The 14,116-nt window shown below is 41.2% G+C and overlaps 1 pseudogene across 1 annotated transcript in view; it reads right to left on the reverse strand.

The window, feature by feature from the left end:
* The window catches only part of LOC311596311 (DNA-directed RNA polymerase II subunit GRINL1A-like), a 123,578-nt pseudogene extending 113,735 nt beyond the window's left edge, over positions 1 to 9,843 (reverse strand). Inside the window, exons 1-2 of the transcript XR_014783624.1 lie at positions 9,768 to 9,843; positions 8,048 to 9,310 (exon numbers count right to left, since the gene is read on the reverse strand). The product of XR_014783624.1 is annotated as a DNA-directed RNA polymerase II subunit GRINL1A-like (transcript). The remainder of the gene's footprint in view (positions 1 to 8,047; positions 9,311 to 9,767) is intronic.
* Positions 9,844 to 14,116: the final 4,273 nt, after the last annotated feature.

The raw sequence follows: 14,116 nt of genomic DNA on the forward strand, positions 1-14,116 counted from the left end.
ACTTCATAGACAGTGACTGACAGGACTTCACTTGAGCCGTGAGTGAGGGTGGCTGGAGGATGCTGAGCATGGAACTTAAGACCTTCTTTAAATATTTTATTTAACACTGAGCAACCTCTTTCTTCTGCTCAGACATTCTCTATTCCCTAAGGGTAAGACAGGATACTATAACATTCCCTTTGGTATTCGTCAACATGTATCATAGATAAGACTATGAGAGACTTTAATTAAAAACATTTATGAAAATGGAATATTCTTCCTATTTCTTTTTTCTTGAAACAAAGTTTTAGTAACATATATTCTTATTATGTTTCCCCTCCCTCCAACTCCTCATTTCCTCGCTCACCCAAATCCACACACTTTCCTTCTCTCTCTCTCTCTCTCTCTCTCTCTCTCTCTCTCTCTCTCTCTCTCTCTCTCTCTCTCTCATTGGGATACGAAACAGAAAATCTTAACAACAAACAGTTTTTAGCAATTTTCAAAACTCCATATCAAATGTGAAGTGAGAGCAAGAGAACCAGAAGAGCATTCGGAGCTAAGAACTATTTGCCAAACAAAAATATGGTGGGAAGATATGTGGCATTAATGCCAAAGTTCTAGGCGGAAATCTGGAAGGAAGTTAAAATTCCAGATTTTCACACACCCATCAGCATAAATCTATCTAGTCGGCGGTAAATTACACAAAAAAGGAAGAACACAAGTAGACACAGAGCGGCGGGAATGACTCATATTGCATCATGCTGACCCTTCAGAGCAAGTCCTTGAAGTTCACATGGGATCTGGTGATTAAGGCTGTGCAGGCAGAAGGTGGGGAAGATAGAATTCAAAAGTGGTGGTGATCTACTTCTAGAATTCAGTTTCTTTGCTATTCCCCAGTGCTGTCTCCCATGTATAGCTCCAGTGGCTAATGCCTATTTATCCATTCACTATGTGAAAACTTCATATAAACAGAACCACCTGATGGAAGCCACAGAGGACACAATGAGTCACAAGCCATGGATCACGAAGTTGATAAATATGTAACACTGTAAATCATAGCTAATATCTGAAACCAAAAAAATGTGTACAAATATGAAGAGCGACAGCTAGTAAGTAAAGGTAAGGACGGGATGAAAAGGCTGTGCTGCATGACCAAAAGCTGTTGGCTGGGAAATTCTTAGACCATGAGTTAGACTTTAGTATTGCAGATAGATGTGTGCAACGGCCGCCTCTGCTTCACAGCTGTAGAAGACATGCCAGGAATACGCTTTGTCCTGATTGAAGTTTAAAAAGCAGCAGTCAGTTCGAATTTAGATGCTTCTGCATATGATGACCACATGTGTCTTGGAATCTTTAATAATTAAATGCAAATAAGTGAATGAGATCAAACTCCTCACGAGCTACTCGGCTTTGATGAGTTGTCATCGCTTACTTCTGTTCTCTATAAATAGGTCGAGCACAATGATTTCAGTTTGGTGCATAATTACTCCACATTCATTGTGCACAAGACCTAAAGTAGAGATAGCAATTACTTCACGTGCCGGTGGAGTACATAAAAACGAAAATATGCCAATGAATGTCTCAGGGAGACTAATACTATTCCAAAGGACTGGCTTGTACACTGAGCTACTTCTAAACAAAACCCACAAATGGGATAGGGAAGCAGACCTAATCTTCAAATAGACTGAACACATCTGTCTGAGTTCTTTAATTTGAGCTGCAAACTTTACTAATTGGTATTTATGAAATTATATTCTCACAGCTCTATGTCTTCTACAAACAAAAAATAATAATTATAGGAACCTTATGAGGAATAATCATATTTGGAAAAATAAAGATATGCCATGTGCACCCACTCTAATACACATAGTATTTCTTTACCTAAGCAAAGTTTAATATTATTTTTAATGTATTCATCTTATAAAAGTTTTCTTTTTCCTGTGACCTGAAGGCCACCCACCGTTATTGCCTTGTTAATCTTTCTGCTTCCAAGCTATTTTTTCCCTAAATTGCTGTTCAAATTCCTTAGTTTCATATAATGGCTCTCCTTTCCCCTTTTTTTCTACCTTAGGATATTCCAGAGACATGAATTGATACAATATTAGAATAAACTCTATTGGAACAACGTAACTTAAATGGTGCATTATTTCAAATTTGCAAATCCTTTAAACATTTTCTAAATAAAACTGTAAAATCAACTAATAGATGCACTCGCTAGTGGAAATAATTTAACTTTGCTGTATTTATACAGGTGTTTCCATTAAAGAGAGTGGGTAGAGGCCTACAACAAGGAGCATAAATGATCACACCCTCCTGGAGGCACCGGACAGTGCCTCCTCCTCAAGCTTACTTTATAAGAGTGTTGGTATAAGAAAAATAGATATAAGGAGTATACTCAAGCTGTTTGTTTCTAGTATGGCAATGCACATATAAAAGGGGAGAGTCATTACCAACATTCCATCAGAGAATGGTACATAAAACCAAAATCAATGTTTATCATTGAATTGGTAGCTATGAAAGCTTTCCTCTGACAGGTGGAAAGATGGCTCAGCTGTAAAGAGCCCTTCCAGAACACCAGGTTTTGTGCCCAGCAACCACATCAGGTGAATAAAAACCACATGTAATTCAAGCTCCAGGATCCAACATCCTGTAGCCGCACTGCTCACCCACATGTATTCACGTAAGGAAAATCCAACTTATTCTAGTCACGGTGTTCACCCTCACACATTAATATGGGCAAAAATAAAATAGGTCTTTGATTCCTTTTCTCTGAACCATGTATGAAGGAACAGTCTTGGCCCTGGCACCTGCTATGACCTGGGAGACAGAAGAAAAATCTTCCCTGAATTTTCACTCCTTAAACAACAGGTTTGTCACAGTGAGAAACTTGCCATCACAGTAAGTAACAGGAAAATGTAGAAATAAGACATCAAGCAGATGGGCTTGTACAGACAAAGTGGGGATGACTTGGCTTTATTTTGGTGCAGGCCACATGAGTTTTTTGAAATTTTTATATTTTTGCAACTTATGTCTTTATCTCTAGCTGAAAAGGGAATAAGGTGAGTTGTTTGTTTGTTTGTTTTGTTTCAGAGCTGACTGGTTGTTGTGGGGCAGGTTGCTAGCTAAAGTGATGCAGGCAGATTTTGTCTTCTTAAAGAAAGAAAAGCAATAATTTCATTTGGAACTGACTTCCTTGCGCTCTAAGCAACCAGACCCTTAGTAAAGTACTTGTGGAAATTCCCTGAAGAGAAGAGAAAGAAACTTTCCCTTTGGTCTTTAAAACCAGAGTGTGATTACGCCTTAGTGTTCCATGACAGTGGTTATTGATTTTCACATTGTTTGTTGGTTCAGAGATTAAAAAAAAGTGAAACAATTAGACTTCAATATCTTTCTGTGTTATTGTCATAAGTATGGCGGTAACCTCTAAACTAGGAACAAAGGTACAGCAACTACAGCAAAAAACTGGAGCTCTCTTAGGTTTAACTCCACTTTCAGGGAGTCTGATAAAGTGAGAATGCAAAAACATCATGCCAACCCTTGAGACAGTATCATTCAAAGGTCAAAGGTCAAAAAATGCCTAAGCAGTTAACAGCTCTCTCTGCATTGGGTGAAGCTGCTCAGCCTCCCTTCAAACGCTCAGACAACTTTACACTAGCATACCTGGATGACTACTACCTATAAGCCAAGTGTGCCTTCTCTTTGGCCAACGTGAAACCCCAAAGAAGGTAACATTCTCCCATTGCAAAATAATACATGCCTTTACTTAATGTCTTTGTGGAAATTAATTCAAAGTCATCCACCACAAAATCTATGATTATGATGATGATAACCCTGAATAGCACAAGGCATGGTAAACTAGGCATACATATTAGTTTCATAAGTATCTATGTCATTAGTGTATCACCTCAATTTGGACTGATGCCAGAAATAATTTTATTGGTTTCAACTTTTTCTTTATATTTGAAACAAATATAGAAAGAAACAAATACTATAATGCACATACATACGGCATCTTCTACCCTACAGATAAAGGGGAAGGCATTTATTTACTAAGAGGATAGAAATACAATGGGGAGCTCCGAAGACCTTTCTTAGTCAGGCTTTTGAGCCTCAGCCTTTTCAGGGGGAACTAAATATACTTTATATCATTAGGCAAGAAGCTATCACAGATTGTAAAGGAATTACAATTATACTGATGCCTAAAAGGATTCCAAGCAAAGTGCAAAATGGAAGCTAAAGCAACCACAAAATCCCCAAATCTAGCAGATCTCAATTATTTTTTATGAACGTATATGAAAATTAATAAATATATCACTTTAATAAAATAAAGCTATATTTGGCCAATGAAAATTAAACTATAAAAATCATATTAATCATAACTATACCTGATCCAACACAAACTAGACCAGTATAAAGAGTAAATAAAATCTATGCATCACTCTGGCTTCACATTATTTTTTATGATAGTTCATCGTAATGAAAGACAGTTATCCTTTGTCTATCTCTCCCACCTCCTGGAAAGAGAAATCACACCCAGTTACACATGGACAAAAAATGAGTTGCTCAGTTGGCTTGCATTGTGTTGAGGAAGAATTATCACGAGAGGATTTTATGAGACCCACAAGTAACATTCACTTAGCAAAGTAGCAGTGGAGATCTAGGCCACTAATAATTAAAGCAATTAAAGTAGAACCTGAATCGCTCAGTACCACACAGACTAAGAGCACAGACGGGCTTAAAGTTTAAAACTCCTTCCACACTAACTACAGTCTGATGATTTTCATTGTTGTTGTTTTCTTAACTTTTTCTCTGCTTAATTGGAACAAGCCTTTTTCCATTTGACCTTTGTCCTTAGATTCATTTCCATGTCTCTCAATTCACTTAAGCCTGTGTTCTCAGACTTCAGTTTGCCAATGAGGAGTGGGCCCAAGAATGGACTGAGATGATCTGGATACCACAGTAGTAAAGCTGGCCTGCCAAACATTTCATTAGGCCTTGTTAATGTATACTTTACTGAGAATACGGCCTATATGCTTATAAGCATGCTAGACATCTCAGAATTCTATTCACGATGAACTTTAAAAGATCAGAACAAAATAAAAGTAAAAGAAAAGATTAGATAACATTGTTATTTTGCCAAATTACAAAGAGAGTTTTAAATGGCAGAAAGCCTGCTCTCATATGCAAGGAAGGGCTCCGTCCAGATAGGAACAGAGCACAAGCTAGGAAGTCCAGTCTACACTCAATGAGTACTAGACTAAGAAGAGGAACTGTTTAGGCAGTTTCTGGAATGCTAAGAGAAAGAGATTCTATTTCTATGCACGCAAGGTTTCAAATCTCCAGAGCACTTCTCTCAGCAGCTGTAGTGAGGGTCTTTTAGTGTACACCCATCCCATCAGAATCATCCCAGCAGCACAGAGAGTAGGGTTCTGTGATGCGGAAAGTCAGCTGGTCCCACCGCATAAGGTAAGCAGAAAGTCTGCAACCCTGTCCAGAAACCTGCAGTTCAAGAACCTTCCAGATAACCATTGATGCCACGGAACAAAGAAGCCTCGCAGCCACAGAAGGCAGGGCAGCCTCACTCTCTTCCCACCGGAAGCAAACCTAGACTGTGAGAGAACCTGGAGGCTTGAACGAGTGATTGAGTTGGAAGAGGCTTGGCTCTTGTCCAAGTAAATACAAGCTGAAAATTATTGTTACTGAGGATGATAGAGAGTTTGACATTAATGAAGATCAACATTCCATCATTTTATTTTCTTTGGGTTCGTTTTTGGTCCTGTTCTAGATGGTCTATTTCACCACTGAAGAACTAACTCTAATGGTGAATAGTTTTTGTTTCAGTTTTGTCTTTGGAGGTTTTTACGCAAGCCTTGAACTCAGTATCATACAATCTGAGCCTCCCAGGTGGTAGAATAGAGGCCACACCACCACTCTCAACTCTAAAATAACTTACAGAGAAATGTTGTCTAGACCATCTAGCCTATTTGCATTTTCATTTAAATGAATAATTATTATTACATATTAATGTGTATATTTTGAAACTGCTAAATTGGGAACGTATAGGTTTTTAACTCCAAATCAAAGCCATATTCATTATGTAAAGAACTTTTAAACTGTGCTTCTGCTAGAAATAAATTATTTTGTTGGGTTTTAGAAGGTTTTTTTTTTTTAAATAAATAGTGCCCTAATTTTAAAAAAAAAAAGAAGAAGAGCTACATCACAGGCAACATTAGGAAGACATGATTCCTAGACTGCTTTCACTTGGAGCATTTGCATAGTCTTAGCATTCAAGACCTGTTGAGGAACAGACTGTCGAACAGCAGTGTTAGAATCGTCAGTACGTTTTTGGAAATGATTGACAGTCCCTTTTCTTAACCACAAAACAGGATGTAGACTGCATGTGTTTCAAGACCGAGATGGAAGTGACTATTCTGGGACAGTGGTTTTCAGAGTTTCCTTTTGGGATTAACAATTGGCATTAGCAAGAAATTGTCATATTTAAAACTTCTACCGTATTAGACATTCGTTAGTCCAACAATCTGTTCTAACAAGCCCTCAAGGTAATTCCTCAAGGTAACTGTGTGAAATTTTTACTTTAAGAATGAGTGTTTCCTTGAAAAGACTGTACATGTTTCTGTCCTTAAAGGGATAATGTAATTGTCATATAGACAGGATAGTCCTTTTCTTTCTTTCTTTCTATTTTTTTTTGGGGGGGGTTCTTTTTTGTTGTTGCTCTGATTGGTATTTTATTTCTCCTTTACAAGTTACACATAATAGACAAAGGGCTATTTTGATAACATATTGTTATCTTTGCTGGAAACGATCATATAATCGTTTTAAACAATACAAATGTGCACATACATGGACTGAGCTTTCTGTAGCCTATAAATACCTCTTTGGGTTTAAAAAAGGAAAAAGGCACCAGAGTATATGAGAAAGTCATATCCCACTCTCCACTCTACTGTGGAGAATGTTCTGAACATTGGCTAGATCTGGGTAGGGGTTTAAAGTTTTACGGCCTGTAGTGTCCTTGGCTGGTGCCTTAGTTTGAGCGGGACCCCTGGGCCCAAATCTGCCTATCATAATGTTCTACTTGTAGGTTTCTAGGACCCTCTGGATCCTTCTACTTTGCCATTCTCCCATGCTTCTCTCATCTAGAGTCCCAATAGAATGTCCTCCCCTCTGTCTCAGTTTCCTGGTAAGTGGAGGCTCACCTTTGACCATGTCCCTTGGAGGGGGAGGCCTGGTGGCACTCAGAGGAAGGACAGCAGGTTACCAAGAAGAGACTTGATACCCTATGAGCATATACAGGGGGAGGTAATCCCCCCCAGGAACAATCATAGGGGAGGGGAATAAGGGGAAAATGGGAGGGAGGGAAGAATGGGAGGATACAAGGGATGGAATAACCATTGAGATGTAACAAAAATAAATTAATTTTAAAAAAGGAAAAAAATAAATTTTAAATTTAAAAAGTTAAAAAAAATAATAAAAAAATAAATAAAATAAAAAGGAAAAAGGCAACATACTGACGATTCAACTGTAACACTTAGAAAAACACCAGTTTCCTTACCAAACCCAAGAGTCTAGTACAGGGACCTACCATCCAACACAGCAATGAGCTCAAGCCACGGGAAGCCAAGAACATTCATCAAACCAGTGCAGACCCTCCCCCATCCAACACCTCGTCAAAGAGCTCCTCATCCTCATCTCAGGAAGACAGCCATCACCCCAAAACAGCAGCAGCAAATATACACCTTTGTTACATTTCTGAGTGTCTTAATCAGTATTTCACACCCAGCACCTCAGGAACTCCATGCAATCACGCATACCACTCTTTAGTCTGCTCCCTAGAAGGAACCAGGTCTTCCTAATTCACTGTAGGTGCCTGGGATAACAAAGGATTTCACCTGAGAGGATGTAAGCAATGCTATTTGATGAGAGTAAGAATAAGGAAAAAGCAGTTATCTTAAAGAAAAGTGGGCTCTGCCACACTAAACTATCAGAACAATGCACGGCATACTGTAAAACTGTAATACAATACGGTCAAACACAGTGTTCAAATATTTACCTGGTCAAGCACGTGAAGATCATCTTCTGAAGGACAAACTGGGCTCTTACTCTACAGCTACTTTTGTGTAACTTTAAAAAATGCTGTTCTCAACAAGCTCTGACACTGATCTTGATCCTTGTTACCAAGTTTGATATGAGACAGTAAGGGCTCAGCAGTCAGCTTTCGAGGTCTCCCAGCGCTCATCTTCAGCATTCATCTGAGGACTGAGAGAGCAGCTGTGCAGCTAGGTGGTGGAGCACAAGTAGGCGGCCCGGCAGCCGTGACGTCATAAAGGTACTGCCTAGCCCTGAGTCTGCGTTGCCGCTCTCCTGAGGAAGCATCAGACTCGCCCTTCTGAGGAAGCGGGAGACTCGCCCCTCTGGCAAAGACTTGGTGAGTCACTCTTGTGTGGGGAACACGTTGGTCTTAAACTTATGAGGAGGGGGCACTGGTGTCCGGCTCGCGTTTCTAGCACTTCCGTGTTCTCGGCTTCTCTGGAGTCTCGCTCTGAGGCCTGGAATGTTGTCCACGCTGGTGCTCTCTTCTCAGGCTGGGCTGAGATTGTGGTCTTCTGCAAATTAGTGATAAACAGACTGTCAGTGCTGCTGGAAATGTCTTCCGTTTGGCCTGAAACAGGGCGCTGGGGAGGATGTTGGTTCACTTCAGGCGAGCGTGCCCTGGCTCTGCTGCTGGACGCTGGGCCTGTGTTCAATGGACAGCAGCGTCCAAAGTCTCCTCATTCCCTCTGTGAGTGAGATGCGCAGGGCCCGGGGTTTCGGAGCTTGCTTTAGGGGATTTAATGTCTGCAGAGGAACATCCAGGAACTAATGGCGAAGGTCCAGGCATCAGGTCAGAATTCTGGGCCTTGTCCGCGTCAGTATCAGCTCTTGCGGCTGCTCTTTGCCTTAGCTTACAGTCTACACTAACAGGGTTCAAGAGTTCACGTCTCCCTCCAACCTCTTAACGCTCTGCAATGGCAGCTTTCAGGTTAGCATGGGGTCTGAGATCTTTTTTACCTTTGCCAGGCAATTTACAAACGAATTTTTCGTTGCACGAAAGTCTCTGCTGGCGCCTTAACCTCTATCTACCACAGCTCCGCCGAACTCGGCTGCCCCAAGTTCTCGGGAGCTGGGGGTTCAAAGGCTCTGGGCAGTGAGCAGATGGCACACGGGCTGCGGCTGGCACAGCGGGCAGTTTTCCCTGGTGGGGGGCCCACGGCGACCCTGGCGCGAGAGCAGGAGTTGCCATTTTCCCGGAAAAGCAAGGCTTCTTCAGATAATCCTTTTCAAAATATAGAATCTGATTTACTAATTCAATTAGCTAATATTTATAGACAACTTGCTTTGTGTGAGGACGGCCCTAGGTGCCGGGGTCCATTGAAAAAAAGCAGCCAGTGTCCCTATATGCAAGGAGCTCAAAAAGGACACAACCTTTACGTGCAATAAAGTAAACAAATAGTAAACACAAGGGATGGTTACAACACATACACAGGTATAAGTGTAGTGTATGGAGTGAGGTAGCAAGCAAAGAAGGCAGAATATCTTAGGAGAAAACATACATTGTATAGAGTAATCGATCTCTCCAAGATGAAAAGCAGGAGTGTGTGCATGCATCATGAAGAAAGAGGCTATGTACTCACAGGAATCTGAGTGTGAATGGAGCCAAAAAAATATAAGGCACAGTGTCAAGAAATGGGGTCGAAAATGTTTTAAAGTACCTTTCCTTTTATTTAGCTTACCGTTGTTCGTTTTTTGGAGAATTTTGTCAGTGGAGAATTTTGTCAGAGGTACAGCAACCACATTTTCAAAGATCATTTTGTTTCGTAAAATGAGCAATGATCCAGAGGGAAGACCAACATCGGGTAAAGCAAATGCTTAGGAGATTGCTGCAATTATCTTGGGAGGAATATTTATGCCTGAACTAGAGAGAGGCTGACAGGAGGCTGGTGAATCTCGAAGTGTTATTCACGTGAAAGCTCCTCTAAGGAGCTACTTCTGACCAAGGAAAATTCAGACTGCTGCTTTGAGCTCTTGCCACATCATGATTTAGTTAGCCACAGTTACACCAGTGTTGATAACCAGAGATGAGTGTGAAACTATGAGAACAGCACGTTGACCAGATCTTCAGACCTGAATACAGTTCGACTTATTATAATTAAGGCTATGTTTATATTTAAGGGCTTAGATGTATCCAGTTAAGGGATGCGTGCGTGCACGCACACACACACACTTTCTCTCTCTCTCTCTCTCTCTCTCTCTCTCTCTCTCTCTCTCTCTCTCTCTCTCTCTCTCTCTCTCTCCATTAAGGAGTACTTAGTCACTCAAAGAACTTTGGATACAAGTTCCAGAGAAATGCACTCTACCTTCCAAGATGCCAGCTGAATTTCGTCTTACTTCTTCGGCTTTCCCATTCTTTATATGTTGCAATTCCTTCTCTAGTAACTTTATTAACAGTCCTGTTTGGGGTTTAAGTCACAGATCACAGCAGGCCAGTTAGTCAAAGTTCAGCTGTTCCTAGGACTACAGCCAATGAGAAGATGTAATGATCATTTAAGGTCACAGGAAGCTAATCTACTATAATATTAAAGTCCAATTTCCTTTACTCAGTTTCAACTTTTTAATACAATTGAACTACACCAGAATCTACCTTGTTGATGTTGGTGTGATTTCTAGTGCTTAGCAAAGTTGAGATAAGTAACTTTGGACTCTGTAGACCGAAGAATTTAGTTCAACTAAACACTGAGGAAAGGACACCGAAAGGATGTCCTTGCAATAACAGATGATGGTAGCTATTCACAACAGTGCCTTGGCTCTATCATTGGTATAGAACCGTGGAGATTTATATCATAGGGTCTCTCTATAATATTTTATTTATTTCAAGGACTGCTTTGATACAACACATGTGGAGAGGGTCAAGGAACTGGGAGATGAAAGAAAGGCAATAAGAGATGTTTTGAGTTGTTTGACTTCCAAACCATAGGTCACAATATCTGTTTCTTAAAATTTTCCAGGTAAATATAGAGCCCAGTCTTTCTTCGTAGGACTTTTTTTTAGCCCTCTGTTGCAGTGCCATCATCAGTTAGACAGTCCAAAGTTGTATATCAGGCAAGTGAGTAGGGTTTCTCCATGCTTTGTGTTTCAGTTCCTTACTTCAGGTTTCTGCCTCAAGTTTCTGCCTGACTTCCCTCAATGACAGGGGATAACATGGGAGTTGTAAGACAAATAAGCACTTTCCTCCCCAATGTGCTATTGGTCAGTTTTAATCATAACCATAACGACAGAAAAGCAAAGTAGAAGGAAGTGCTGCTTCTTCATTTGTAAGTAATCCTGACTCCAGCAGCTATGCTGAAGTAGCCTGTCTTTATAGGAATGGATTCCATTGTCCATCTTCTTTCCCTTCAAATGTCATGATTATATTTATGTACATGCACATAGATCAAATGTTTATAATATAACATGCATACATATACCTATAAAGTGATAAATATGTGATACCTCATCTTCTTAGTTATGTCCTCTTGATGAAGCTAGATGGTAGAAATGTAGTATATTTGACTATATATCATTTCTACTTCCATTTAGGAGAGAAATCTCAAAGAATACGGCCATAGAAATATAAAATTAATAATAAAGAAACAAGACAGAAACACAACTTCATACCTCCTCATTTTATAGCAACAATGACAACTCAGCTAAGTAAACACTAAATATTTTTCTTTATTCATTTTATTCTTTATTTCACATCTAATCTGCCAGCACATACTAAAGCTTAAGACATAAAATGATATTCCTAGTTAGGCATGGCGGCATATGCTTCTAGTCCCAGCAACTTGGGAGCCTGAAATAGGAGAACCACTGGAGAATATGTGGACAGCATAATGAGAGTGGCTTCAAATAACAACAATATAAATGTAGATCAAGCCGACTTAGTAAGGATGAGGATATAGCTCAGCAATAAAGAGCTTTCCTAGCATACATGAGGCCTGAGTTTGGTACACAACACTGGGGAAAAAAAGGTGTGGTGTGTGTGTGTGTACGCACATCTGTTAGATGTTTAATTTTAGAACATGTGTGTCCAATTCTAATTCTTGGCACTGTAGTAAATCCCCATGAGTTATTATGATGCTATTCTACCAGATCTCCTTTCTCCATTCTCACTGTTTATGTTCCATTCTCCACTGAGCAACCAAAATACTATCTTAATATAAAAACCAGAACATGTCATTGCCATATTAAAATAGTCAGATAATTTGTAACCCACTTGGAAAAACCAGTCAAGTGTTTATGTGTTTTAACATTTCATTGATTCTTTGTGGATTTTACATCATGCACCCCAGTCCCACCTATCTCCCATCCTTTCATATCACCTTTCACCCTTGCAACCTCCCTCCCAAAATATAATAAAACAAAACAAAACAAAACAACAACAAACAAAAACCTGTGTCCCACACTCTAATTGCAATGAGTCATTGGTCTGTTTCAAGGCCTCTCTGGCTTCTGCTACACTATCAATACTGGATCCTCACGGAACTCCTCTCAGATATCCTGTGGTCCCCCTATGTGGGGTGGATGTCCTGCAGCTTTAGATCTTCATAACCAGCCCTATCAAGTGCTCCAGCAGATCATAGATGGGGTAGATGTTGGGGTGCGCCAACCCAAATCCCTAAATCTGGGCCAGGGAGATAGCTGAGTTGGTCAGCCCACCCGTTCTTTTGGGCTCTCAACCACCAGGACTAGCTCTCCAGCACTGCTTCAGCCACCTCATCCAATGCTGCAGTTGGAAAGGGTCAGTTCTCCTGCTCTAGTGTCCCCCAGGCCAGTTCGTATGCCTTTGCCACCAGAGCCAGCTCTACTGTACTGCCCAGGAGAGGTGAAGAGCCAGCTCTCTTGACCTCAAGGCCAGTTTACCCACCTGCCACAGGCTTTAGGAGCAGAGGTGGAGAGGGCATCTCTCCCTTGCTTATGCCAGCCCACAGCAGGTAAAAGGCAGGTCCAACTCTATAGTGCCCATGCCCTTGGGGGCTGGCTTTGACTCTACTGTGCTGCCCAGAAAAGAGGTGGGGACAACTCTCTTAGGTATGGTATCTGGCAAGTGCCTCAGGCAGCACTCTAGACCTGGAACATCTGCATGGCCTTTGGTGCTAACACAGAACTGGGACACCAACACAGACCCCAGGTGCCATAGAAAGACTGACCCAGACATGGCCCCCAGCTGCAGCATGGGCCCAGTGTCCCCATGGTCTCAGATGTCAGCTCATGCCACTCAGATCAGCATGTCTCCCACGGCAGCACAACTCTCAGATGTCTGCATGGTCAGTGATGACAGCCCAGACCAAGGACATCAGCTTGCCCTTTGGTGGTAACATGGACCAGAGACATTGACATAAACCTAGGCTGCAGCAGGACCACAGTCCCAGAAGTAACCCTGGCAGCAGCCTGGGCCAGGACCTCACCTTGGCCTCCTCATATTTGCCCGTTGCCCATCACCATTGAGTCTCCAGCTCCACCTTTTCCCACAGCCTATGAACCCCTTGGCTTCACTTTCTCTTCGATCTCTCCACCACATACACTGTCTTTCCTATCTCTCTGTTACACATGAGGCCATCATAATGGTGCTGGAGCAGGCATTTGGGTGTCTTTCTTCTCACCTCTCTGGGATAGTGTGTCTGGAGAGAAGTGTTTATATTTTTTCCCCATAAAGTCTTACATGATCCAATTCTTTCCAAAGCCTATGACTCAGCACTCCCAGATTGCCCCCCCGCCCACCTCTGCCCACAGTCACTAAGGGTATGTGGTTGCTGGAATTTCAATTTCAGTTTAACAAACTAACATTAAAAATTTAATTCCTTGAGTTATATTAATATGGTGGCTGGAATAAGAATGGAATAAGCTCATATATTTGAATGTTTAGTCCCCTGTTAGTGGACTATTTAGGCTGGATTAGATGTGGACTTGTTGGCACAAGAATGTCACTGGGGGCTAGGCACATGGGATGATGCTCAGTCTCACTCTTTCTGCCTCCTGCCTGCTGACTCTTGCCTGAATATAAACTCTCTGCCTCTGCTCCAGTGCCATGCATGCTAGGATG

The sequence above is a fragment of the Acomys minous genome, assembly GCF_964271855.1.
Source record: "Acomys minous genome assembly, chromosome: 4".
In the NCBI taxonomy this organism is placed as follows: Eukaryota; Metazoa; Chordata; class Mammalia; order Rodentia; family Muridae; genus Acomys; species Acomys minous.